We start from the raw sequence: 13,095 nt of genomic DNA on the forward strand, positions 1-13,095 counted from the left end.
TTACTGTTGTTATATTTATACACATCTGGTCTCTCCTATAAGATTGTTAAGTCCTTAGGTCAGGCACCATGTCTTGTTCAGTTCCTTGAAATTAACAGGTAATCATTAAGGATTTATTTCAGTGACTTGATGTCACAATGCCAAATTTTAAAATATTTATATGAAGTTATTTTGTTTGAGATCCAAAATGCCTTCAGGAAAATAGTGCAATTTATGGATTAAAATTAAAAATGTAACAAAATAATTCTTATTTTTAAAGTGCAACACAAGAAGGGGAGAAATTGCATTAATATTTCATCATGGAAGGTATTCACTGATTAAATTTAAAAATTAAAATAGGGCTTCATTCATTAAATATTTATTAAATATTGTTATATGTTCCATGCATTATTATAGACTTTGCTAAAAAGGACAAAAAACATCTTTGTCCTTTTGGAGCTAATTCTAGTCAGGGAGACAGATAAATGTTTTAGCCAAATCTTAAATTATTTCACAGACATGGATTTCTGTAAGTCTTAATGTAGATAACCCAATATCAAGCATTTTTTGGATTATAAAGACAGTCATAATCTTTCTTACTTAGACTGTATTACTATCATCATACATTCATCAAGCATCTATCAGAATAGCAGTGTCTAGGTGCTTTGCTAAATCCTGGTATTCACAGTCAAATAGGGAACAGCAGATATCTAAGCAAGTGGGTTCACTGCATGTCAGTATGTCCCAAGGAAGAGAGTATCAGGAAATGCTTACAAGGATCAAAGAACATGGTATCATAAAATGGGCTAGTTCTGACTCTAGCCAGGGACATACAGAGGATGAGAAAGGGACCAGCTGCATTAATGCTTTGGTAGTGGAGCAGAAAAGATGGCTATACGGGACTGGTCCATATGCCTGTGACTTTTCTGTAATATTATGTGAGAGATTCCTGTAACATCAGCCATGGTGAAAGGGGACACAGAAAGAGGTAATAGGACACCAGAAATGAGATTCTGTGTTGAGTGGACCCCTGAAAGAACAAGAATCAAGGAGGTGTGGTCAGATAAAGCTCTGTCAAGAAACTTAGGTGAGGGAGCTTCAGCAATGGACAAAGAAGTCTAGACGTGGAGTTGTGTGTGCCTACACATACGCTAAGCCTTAAAAAGATGGGGGCCAGAGTATGCCAAGCCTGTCAGGTGAGAACCTCTCTTTTCCCATAAACCCCCTGCCCCTTGACTACCTTCCACCCCTAACTTTGGAGAAACCAGAACTTGGATTAGTAAGAAAAACAAAGAAGGGTAGAGGATAACCCTAGGAGCATTTGGGCTCCTTTTCAGACTTGAAATAAGCTCCTGCTGGGATTGGAGAAAAGACTTCAAAGTTTCAGCTATTATTGGTCTAGGCATACTGATTTTTGAACAGAGACTATTTTCAAATTAAGGCTTATTGTTTTATTACACAAGCTTGTTTTACTGAATATATTTTAAAGGGAAGTGAGAAATAAAAACAAATCTGCTTTTTTATTCTATCCTAAAGTTATTTTTCTGCTTACCTATTGCTCTGCCAAGATACGCTACTATTCATGTGTATGTCCACTGAGGACTGTATGGATATTTTAGATAAAAATTGCTTTGGTAGGAAAGATGGAAACTTCATTAGTGTAGACTTCAATGAAGTAGGATTTTGAAGTTGAATTTAAATATAGGTTTGTGGAAAGGAGAAAGAGAACACCTTCTAAATGAAGTTACTGTTAACAATAAAGTACAAGTCCTATCCTGGATACAAAAAGAAAGCAGCTGTTGGTATTTAGGAAAACAGAATGGAAGGATACATCTGGGGTCTGACTGTAGAAAGCCTTGACGACCAACCTAAGAAGTTATCTTTCAGTAATGGGTTTACATTTAATTCTTTAAAAAACCTAAGAGTAGAATGGAAAACTTAGTTATTCATCAAGCATTTTCTTTTACTTTTTAAAAATCACATAATTATTTTTTTCTTCATGATACTTTGTGGTTTAGTGTCTGACTCTTAGTATTGCAAGCAGTTATTTCTGGAACAGTGACTGGACCCACAGTAGGGGCTCATTAAATAATTGAAGGAGAGACTTAAGAAGATAAACTATTAAAGAAGACTGAGAGAAAAGTGGTAGCCTGGGTTAGATTTTGACAGTGGCAGAAGAGAAAAGACACAATGCTGTTTAAATTATGAAGGGGGCACCAACAGAGAACCAAACAGGGGGGACATGTAGGCAATTCCAAGATGTTGAACTACCTTCTGGGGAGATGATGTTGTCTCTCCTAGAACCCGGAAGTAAGAGGGAAGGAGCTGGTTTGGAGGGGATGGGCTTTAGGTACATGGAGCCTGCTATGTCAGTGGGCAGTGCCATCATCAGGGAGAAGCACTGTGACCATCATAGAAGGCCAGAGAGTCAGGCTCTGCTGGAGATAGAGTGTGACTTTCAACAATGAACTATTGTGTCTGTCTGAGCTAAGTTTTAAAAACTCAAACTTCAATGTTTGGAAGAACAGAGGTGTGGTCTTTTATTTTTTTAATTAATTAATTAATTTATTTATTTATTTTACTCTTTGTGAAGTTGCTATTAAGTGTGGAATTTCAGTGAAGGCAAAGAACTAGTGTAGCACCCCCACCTCCCACCAGGAGCTAAAACGGGTGGCCCAGCCTGAGCCTCCTCCACTCTCACTGCCCATCCGCATTCTCTCAGCATTTTTCCCATGTGGTTCTGAACGCTGCTTAGGAAACTATCTTTGTGAAGATTGCCAGCTTCAGCTAAGCAACCATTCACTTGAACGAAGTAGAAGCTGAGTGCAGAATGTGTAAGTTGCCAAATGAGGTTCTCCCCACCCCCTGCTGCCCTGCAGATCCGGAGGGCAGTGGGGAGAATTGTGACAAAGCAATGTTTTCCCACATCCCCTGGCTTGCAAGGATATAGCCACAAAGACAATTTGAGTTCTAAGTGGGTAGTTTTACAAATCAAGATCCTATTCTTAGAAATGTTTCCTTAATGGTACTCCTCAAACACCAGTAACTTCTCTTTCTTGTATCTCAATATCACAGTTACAAAATACAGGATAAAAATCAAGAAAGGGGAAAGTTTCCCGGTAAGACTATGCAAAAGATAGGTATTGTAAGTGTTTGTGTGTCCTACAGGAAGTTATTTTAAGAAACAGAAAAATTCCTCTGTCACAAAAGTAATCCAAGTCTTCTTGAAAATAGAAAATCTATTCATACAATTCAAACTGCTTTATTAGTGGAGCTTAATTAATTAATACTCAGGCTTATAGACTTTAGTTTAGACAACTGGTTAATCCAATTAGAGTGGAATTGCTGTGGGAAATAATTTGGTACAAGCTGTTCACTAGATGCTCCCTGTATGACCATCATTTTGTGTGTAAGCGATACGGACTGAATATTTGTGTTCCTTCAGAATTCATATCCTGAACCCTTAATCCCCAATGTGAGAGTATTTGGAAATGAGGATTTTGTCAGATAATTCAGTTTAGATGAGATCTTTAGGGTGGGGTCCCTATGATCAGACTTGTTTTCCATCAGAGCTCTCCCTTTCTCTCCCTGCTTGAACACAGCAAAATAACAGCCTGTTGGGGAGAGGTCCCTCACCAGGAACCATATCTGCTGACACCTTAATTTTGGATTTCTCATGCTCCAGAACTGAGAACTATTTGTCATTTATGGCATTTTGTTATAGCAGCCTGCGCAGACTAAGTCAGCAGTGTTCTCAATTAAGCTTAACTTGTGTCCAAGCATAATCTGAAATTTATTTAATATGTGTATTTCTGAACCCCAAACTTGTATTTTTTTAATTAGTCTGGGATGCATCTGCCCAGTATTCTTCATTTTAAGTCAAATTTAAAGTGATGCAAATGCAGGCTCTTCTGGGCAATTATTTGCCAAACACTATTTATAGCAGAGGTTAGCAGGTGATTGTTCACAGGGTGGGAGGGTGGGAAGCAAAGGGAGAGGAGAGAGACTCTGCCTTTGTCCTTCACCTTCTTCACTCTTCCTTACTTGAAGTGTGCCAACCTTTCCCATTTGAGGAGCACCTAAAACTACAGCTTCTTTCAAATATCACATGGCAAAGAACACAAATTTAGAATCTTAGAAAAGCAAAGAGAGTGAGCTTGATGTAACACCTCCATCTTTTCTTCTGCCAGAACTTCATTTGTTCAATAACTGCAGAGGTCTATTTCTTCTAAACTACTGCAATATGAGTATTCAGGAAATCATAGCCAAGTAAGGTCTCGTTTAGGCAAAATTGTGACGTAGGCCAAAATTCATTGATCCCTTCCCACAAAACTGGGTGAAGTTAGTTTGCTGAAAAGTGGGCCTATAGATTCAGTGTGTTGGAGACAGTACACAGGATGGACCTAAAAAAAATGATTTTTTGTACCTTTTGGATGAGAAACTTTAGTTTAAAATTTGGAGAGTTTAGTGAACCAAGGCAGGTACTAGAAGAGATTTTTAGAGGACTAGGGCAACTGGAGGTTTTGAAATTCTTCAAAGTAATTTTGCTAAGGGCAGGGCTTGAGCAAAATCTCAGAACCAGATGTGTTACCAATGCACATCCCATGTCCTGGCTCCTTATCAGTTCTGAAGTGAGGACTGACTTAGACCAGTATTTCTGAACTTGACAGAAATCAGTGGGATCAATGCATTAGCAAGTAGAGGGTCTCTGCTTTTTCAGGGAAAATAAGAAGTTTCAAAATAGAAACAGTTAATTATATTCTTCAGCTCTCATTTTCTCCTTGAGGCAGATTCAAATGCCAACCGTTTCTGACCTTGTAGTGCCATCTCTCAAATTGGCATGTATTTTGACATATTTTTTGAAAGCAGTTTCCATTATGTTGTATTCACCAACACATGGTGTATTAAAACTGTTAAGCAAAATACAAAATATTACTAATAATCTATCTGCTATGTCTTATTAACAAGGAAAAGAAACAGCTTCTGCCAGATGGAGGGACCGATCTGTGATAGCCATTTTTTTTTTAAATGTCCATAAAATATTCTAGTACAAATCGCAAATCATAGAAAGACCCTCAAGTAAAGATTCACATTTCAGTTCTTCAGTTGTGTGAAAATAAGTATAAATTTATGCAATTAAGGCAGCAGGTTTCCTGCCTGTAGGAAAATACCCAGGTCAGAGATTGATGAGATCTGAGTTTTTTCAGAGCAGCCCAACTGACTGCGCCTTTGGAACCACCAGCAGGTCACTTCACTTCTCCTATGCTTAGTGTGTTTAAAATTTACAATCCCTGAGTCCATCCAGCTTCATGCTGTTGTATGTACTGTGGATAAATGCCCTGATGTGTAAGATGCTGAGAGTTTCTTACATAAAGATGAACCATTACTATTCCAGCTGGGAAAAGAAATTTCAAAATTTTACTAGTCTACAAAACATTTTTGCCAGCTTGTTTTCCTGGTTTGAAGTAATTAGGTTGTAAGAGGAGAGAAACACGAATATTTTGGCCCTGACAAAGCAGCAATGCTATTCACTTCCGTGATGGTTGGTTGTGAAACTAGATTCTTGCCACTGTAGTTTTATAGATTGTGATGTTGATTGAAATCAGGTTCTACGAAATTTTCAGAGATGGTGTCTATTCTCAGATTGTTAATACACATATCATTTTCATAGACATTTTTGTTTCTCTGATTGTTACCCCCCCACACTGTTTGTTTATTTCTTGCATTGCATTCCTTTGCTTTTCATAAGGGACTCTGGGTGGAGAAGACCTAGCCTATAAGACTATTGGATTCCCTTTGATTGGTCATTGTTCCCTTCTTTACCAAAGCATGCTTCTCCACTTGGAGCTCAGAAAATATTCGTTGAATGAAGTAAAGCCTGGCAAAGAAACAAATTGGGAGGCAGTGTAGCTTAGTAGGCAATAGAATACATCTTTCAGTAAGAAAATTTTGAATTCCTTGTTAAGTACGGTACTTGGGCAATTTTTTGCATCTGGCCTCCATTTCGTAGTCTATAAAATAGGGCTCACTTTACCTACCTTATAGGTTTCTTGTAGCATTAAACCAGATAACCATGTTATAACCACGTTATAGCAGAATTCTTACCACAGGGGAGTTGGCCAATAATTATCATCTATTATTATGACATATCATAAGTTTTATCACCTTAGCATCCAACACAGTATCTCCACAGTATCTCCATATATATAAGAATATATATATAAGAATATATATATACATACATATACACACACATTTATACTCACACATATTTAATTTATGTTGTATATATATTTAACATCTTAAATTTGCATTCATCTGTTAAATGAAGTAACAGATTTTTCATTCACTTGATAAAATTCTGATAATCCTTTCTCTAGAATTTCAAGTTTGATTTGGAAACACCTTCCACTTTCACATGTTTGTGAAACTTTGTGTATATTTTATCTTTTTCATTTTTATTTTTCTCACTATAACCTCTAAATCTTGTTTTGGTCATAATAGGTGTTTAATATTTTTGGATCAGTTGTTTTTCTATTAACTACTTTTTTTTTTTTTCTTGTTGTAATCTCTTTGGTAAGGGAGTCTCCTCAAATTCTAAATCTACTCTAAAGTGAACCATTAATTTGGAAATCACTATACTGCCCATACTCCCATATTGGTTGCATTTTTTTTTTGAAACTATGTGTTGGCATCATAGTTTTGAAAATTTGTCTGTTGGGTGGATATCTATACTCTTCCAATTGAATTTACTCAAACATTGTGTTTGAATGTAGTGTGGATACAGGCAATGACAGTGAAAGTAAATTCTGATAAAGAATGAAAGATGAGAGCTACCTGTGCTTTCTGTGTTGATGTCTTCTTTGTATATGGCTTCATTTTCAAACATGGTGTTTTAATCTATGCTTTGTATAGTTATATCTAAATTTTTCCAAATTTATTTCCCTCCTTAAAGCACATTGTGCAATTTCTAGTTCCATAATAAGATTGTTGATTTGATGAGAAGAGATTATACTCTGTGTAGACACTGAATTCTTAGAATGCCTCTCTGTGCCAGGGTGAAATCGCAAATATATTAATGGCCTACTTTTCCTGTACCAAGAAAATTGATTTCCCCTTTGTTTCTAAGGAAAATCATTTTGAGGGTACTCGCCACTGTGTGATGAATGGCACTAAAAAACACTTTGGGACTGCAGGAGGGAGAGTGCTGGTTTAAAAATTGTTTAATCCATGCAGTACAATTTATTCTCTTAAAAATACATTGAATTTTGGCATGGCACTTCTATTCACCATCACCAATGTGTGTATGTACCATCTAATGCTCAACAAGCATTAAGGAGGACGCCACCAAATGGTGTCTTTAGTTGCTGAATACCTTACACCTAGTCCTGTATTTTTTGGACTCGCCAAGTGTGCCTAGCAACTTATTTCCTGGTTTATATCATTTACTCCTCTACTGTCTAGCGGAACTCACATTTCAATTCCTGGGACTTCCAGATACAATTGAGTGGGATGGTGAGTCTACCAAGATATTTGCTTAAGAATCTTAAAGAAGCCTACACATGTCTTGGAACCAGATTTTAAGTGAACAAAGTGAAAACCTGTTTTTCTCTGATAGTTATTTCAGGCTTTTCTATTTATAAAGTAACCTTCCCATATGGTTTCTCCATTTAAATCTAAAATATTCCATATTGATAGAGGAATGATTTAAGCTTACTTTTCATGATACAGCACAGTAAAGAATTTGGCCTTAATTCTACTTGCTTTTTCAGTTTGTTTCAGTATGAAGGGACCACTGTAAATTCTAACAGAATTACTATATTGTGTTCATATACACAGAAACGCTATATACACTGTTGTGGTCCTAGCACATTCTATTAATTATGGAAATCACTTTTGTTTCAATAGTAGAATTTACATGACAACAGCTTCTGGGGCTTAGTGGAGCATCAGACTTGCATGTCACAGAATTCCCTTGTAGTGTGGGCGTTGACAGGGTTCTGTTGACAACAAATTTGCAATGAAAATGTCTCATAACTGTGTACCCACATAGGACATTGCTCAGAAGGGATCATTTGAATATTCACATTGGTCACTAATGTCAGAGAAAGCAATTTCCTCACTCTTGCATTAGTACAGTAAATTATTAGGAATATATAGCCATAAACATACATATAAATGGCCTAAAAGATATATCTTAAATATTTAGCAAAGATGTCCCGATGTAGAACTATCACCATTGTGTTCTCTCTTGTAATTGTATTAAGGTTTTGTATTTTATAAGTCCAGTATAAATGCTAGATGCAGACTCTAAATCGGATAAGAGGATGAACTAGACCAGAGGGGTATGAGGAGGAGTTAGTAATATGATAAAAAACAATCAGAAAAAATTAGGCTGACTATCACAACCAGGTTCTTAATAGGGAGAATCATTATGCTGTGAAATAGTCTTTCTAAGACCTAGAAGAAGTCATTATGTGAATCATATAAAATCAGACTGGACTGCAGTATTCCAAAATACAGTAAGACCAAGTCCACTTTGCAAGTGAAAGGAGGGCGACCTAATAGTTTCTATCATCTCAGTGATTACTATGATTGTACTCATTTTATGTGTTCAATCTTGATCATCTTCTTTCATTTTATGCTACTTTTTTGAGAACAATTTAAGCAAATTCATGTAATGCAGAATTAGATGCATTTAGCAGAGTCTCAAAAGAGATGAGAATCCACAATGAACTCAGTGTAAAATAGCAAAGCAAGACAACTGAGTAAACATCTTCCCTTTTTTTGGAAGTTACTACTGGAAAAAGCAAGTCTCATCCTGCAACTCTGGCCTTACTCCAATGTGCATAAATGTATCCTGCTCTCCTGCTTTTTCAATAGTATTTAGGTATTAATTTTCATTTCTTTTCTTTAATGGTTTCTTGGGGTGATTTTTTTTTCTTTGGGTGACGTTGAGTGCAGGAAAACAAATTGAATAATATTTCATCCCCAAGTCAACAGGCTATATTTTGTTAGGAGATAAAACTCTAGAAGAAGATCACATTTCCTTTCATGACTGATTACTTTTATGGAATGGACAAGAAAGAGAAGATGGTTTAATGAAAAAAAAATAAAGAATTTGACATGAAAAAAAGAGAAAAATTTACCTAGGGAAGTGGTAACATGATGTTGCAATGAATCTTTTAAAATTAGAACATCTTCAATTTTGCATGGTTCTAATTGATCACCTGTCGTGGAGTAGACAAGTAGGATAGGTGACCTTTGACAAATATCCTATTTCTTTCATATAATACAAGTATTAATTTTAACTTTAATATCACTTAATTTTATGCTGTCTTTGTATTTGTTCAACTTAATTGCAGTAACATAAAATCAGAGATGGGCTCATTTTGGTAGTTGATAATTGTGGGATAAATCATCTATCTAATTTACACTTCTTTTCACATACACACAAAAACTTTTTAAAAAGTCCACCATATACAAAAGTGTGATTAACAGAGTATATTTTCTTTATTTATAATATCTGTTCACGTAGCTTTCCACACATTTTCTTGACTTACAGATGGCATATTCCTGAAGTGCAAAAAATACCATTCAAGTTCAATAAATATCCTTTTCTTTAAGCCCCACAATTTAGCCTAATTTGTGGGCTAGGACAGTTTTCTCTGATTTAAGGTGCACATTTTGTGGTAAGGATCTAGATTATGGAACTAGTGGCTTAATGCCAAAATTTGGGGGAGTGGCAGGGCTTATAAATATAAGGTTTTCTTATTCATTTTCTTGTTTTTAGTCCAAGTTTCAAGACTTTCTCTCCACATTTTGTATGATGAACACAAGATAGACTAGGAACTGTCTATTCAAAGTATCTGTGTACTCCTGCTGGGTGATCAGAACCCCAAAGGGTGGACAGCTCAAATGCACAGGTGGGGGAAATCTTTGTAAGTATGATGCTGCACTTTCAAAAAGAAAATATCACTTTATTAATGCCTGGTGTATAATGGTTTCCAAATCTTTTCAAATTCTATTAGACATTAGACTGCTTTTAGAAAAAAGGCACATAGTAAGATAATAGAATCATAATGACAATTGAAGTGTCCTGAACATATTTGCTAGGAATTGTTATCCCTGGAGGGTCTAGTGTAATGGTAATCTATATATAGTAATACACATTTGAAATACACTTAGGCAAACAATAGAGTTCAGATACCAGCCTTAAAAAATGATTTGATAAATTAAAACAGATTTACACTTAGGTAAGTGAATAATGCTCCCAAATGAATGCTTCTTTCATTTCCATCCAAAGAAACATAATATAACTACTCAATAGTTCTAGGTCCCAGCAACACAAAGAAATCCAATCAAAGAAACTTCAAGTAATGAACTGTGCCTAGGGTGCTAAACTCATACTAATCTCGGCTCACAATAATCTCAACTTTGAATATAGCAAAATGTAATTATCTCTATACATACCCAAAATATATCTATTACTATTCAAACAAGAGTGGACATGTTTTATAAGTAAATCATTTGAGTACTTGACCACAGATCTTTAGACGTATATAGTTTTGTTTTTAAAATTTACAATGCTCTAAGATACTCAACAAACCATCTGTCTAACAGTATTATATATGCCTTAGAGACTTTTTACACATTTGTTGACCCAAGGAAGAACTAGAAGGAAATTAAATGAAAATTTTAAGATCAAGCTTATTGGATATATTACTTAGTCTATTTTTGGATGGAGAATCTCCCGCCCTCTCTTAGTTATCTCACTGTCAGATAAGAAAATGGAACAGAATCGATGAAGAGATATGCTCCCAGCCTGGCTCTTTGATTTTTCGTTCAAGCCAAAAGGAGTGAAGGACAGCGAGTTAGGGCTCCTTTCCAAGCATGCCTGAGGGAGGGCGAACCTTTGACTGCCCCTGGCTGCAAAGCTTATCCCAGCAGCTCCAGGTCCTGCAGACCGCTACCCACCTCGCCTGGCAACCTCCACACCCACATGAAACTGCCAGTGTGTCAGCCAGTCATCTCACGGGTTCCTGTGCACAAAGCCTTGCAAGCTCCCAAATAGAAATGAAGCGTGAGCCCAGAGCAGAGCTGGAGCGGTTGGCTTGTGAATCTGGTCTCTCTGAGGGGTCTACTAGTACTAGTTAGTCCCTCTACCTCTTGCTCCCTGGCCGCAGATGTGTGCCCTGAAATCTGCCTCCTTCCGGAGACACAGACGTGCGCGCAAACACACAAATTCTCACTCACGCACACCTACACCGCCTCTGCCCCCTACCTTTCCCACCCTCTGCGTATCTGTAGGGACTGGTCTGTGCCTTGCCTCTACTTTCCCAGCTGTGCCTACCCCATCCGACACCCAAGCTCCTGCGCCCTCGCTGGGCGCCCTCCAGAGGGACACATCCTCCTCTGGGCTCCTTACCTCGCACCGACAACTCCTGGCAGGAACTGGAGCTGACCACCGTGGCAGCGGCAGCGGTGAGCCTGCACTCGGGCTCTGGCTCATGGTTGGTCCTCTTCATCCGACACAAAAGAGGTAGCTTGCTGCCTTTGTCCTTTCCAAATCCAAGGGAGAACTTATTTTGCCCCCGAAATGGCCAACTTGTGCGTGCGGCTTCCTGTCACAGTGCCCCCTGCCCCCGCCCCCTCCTGGCTGTGCGCTGGACCACTGCCTGGCGGCAGAGCATCCAGGCCTCCGAGTCAAGGGGGAGTGGGAAAAGGGAGGGGTAGAGGAGAAGAAAGGGAGGAGGTTGGGGGAAATGGGGACCCAGTGGTCTTCTGCAGAGGGAAGGGAAGCACTTCAGAGCCCAGTTCCCCTCCTCCTCTTTACAGGCAAACCCACTTCCTAGGCGCGGAAGCAACTTTCCTTCACCTTGGACAGGCTGAAACCGTCGCAGCTAATTGGGACTCTCAGCTGAGGCATGGACCTTCTGGCATTCTTTCCTTCTCATTTTTTTCTCCTTCCCTCTTTCTCTTTCTGCCTTCCCTCTCCCCTCCCCCTTCTTCCCTCCTTTTATAGGGGTGTATCTGCAGAGTCTTCAGTGAGCCAGGGTACCTAGAGGAGAGGATTATTATAAAGAAAGCCAGGGCGGTTTTGCTGGTTGCTTTGCCTCACTCGGATTGAAATCCTTAGGCAGTGCAAGTAAAGGTCGGTGAATTTCGGAGAAGTGGGGTGAAGGGGCGTGGGGCAGTAGAGTGGGCGTCGTCGGCTCCAACTTTGAAGCTCTGCTAGAGCTCTTGGCTTGCGGGTGAGCTGGGACTAACAGTCGTTCCTAGGAAGAACTCTCCTGTGGTCCCGGTGCAACTGGCTGACCGCATGCTGGAGAAGACAAGGGAAAGCAGGAGCCAGTGAGCCAGGGAGGCGGGTGCGCAGCTCTGCCCCACACGCGGCTCAACTGCACATTGGGAGCCCCGGGAGAGGGCTTGTGCAGAACAATCCCTGGGTCAGGAGGGAGGGAGACGCTCCGGTTTCCTAGCAACTCTCATCAATCTTCTCCGGATAGCTCCCTCTGAAGGAATTCGATTGGACAGCCCCTGGAGAGAAGTCACGCCCCTTCAAGAATGCTCGACTGCTGCTTTTTCGCATTCTCCCAAATTTCTTGGGCGGAATAAGATTCTAGAGGAGTGTTGAATTATCTTCTTTCTTATGCTACTGTGCAAACCACACTGCTCCTTTGCAGCTACCCCCTATGCCCACAAATTAGTTCTCTAGTCCTACTTGTGGTTAGAATTGTCAGGGTTTTCTACAGAACCTCTTCTTTCTTCTTAAAATTAAATAAATAAAGACCTTAAATCGGTGACGTAGGCACAAAAGAGAAAAAGGCACACGGAAATAGCTTTAATAGGCTGCAAGCTACAGATAAAATCCTAAAGGTAAAATCCCATACATCCTTTCTTCATTTAGAGATGCATTGTGTTTAATTTCAAAATAAAACTTCACTAATTTTTCCACCCTGATATACTAACTTTGTATTAATCCAAGGGCTGAGTTATGTGAAGCCAGACACAATCGAAGTTAATGCTCTAGATGCATCATTTATTCTTTAATGTTAAGTTGTTCAACTACTATCTTTTGCAACTTAACAAGAATCCTTAAACTACAGAAATAAT

General features: G+C 38.6%; 1 protein-coding gene across 3 annotated transcripts in view; it reads right to left on the bottom strand.

Moving 5' to 3' along the window:
* Grm3 (glutamate metabotropic receptor 3) overlaps window positions 1-12,337 on the bottom strand; it is a 204,875-nt gene extending 192,538 nt beyond the window's left edge. For 2 of the 3 annotated variants that reach the window (XM_047562724.1, XM_047562725.1), the window contains exon 1: window positions 11,408-12,335. The gene's annotated coding sequence lies outside the window, so the exon portion shown is untranslated. Of the gene's footprint in view, window positions 1-11,407 lie in introns of all 3 variants that reach the window. The other variant, XM_047562726.1, reaches the window with a different exon arrangement.
* Window positions 12,338-13,095: the final 758 nt, after the last annotated feature.

The sequence above is a fragment of the Sciurus carolinensis genome, chromosome 8, assembly GCF_902686445.1.
Source record: "Sciurus carolinensis chromosome 8, mSciCar1.2, whole genome shotgun sequence".
NCBI classification, from domain to species: Eukaryota; Metazoa; Chordata; class Mammalia; order Rodentia; family Sciuridae; genus Sciurus; species Sciurus carolinensis.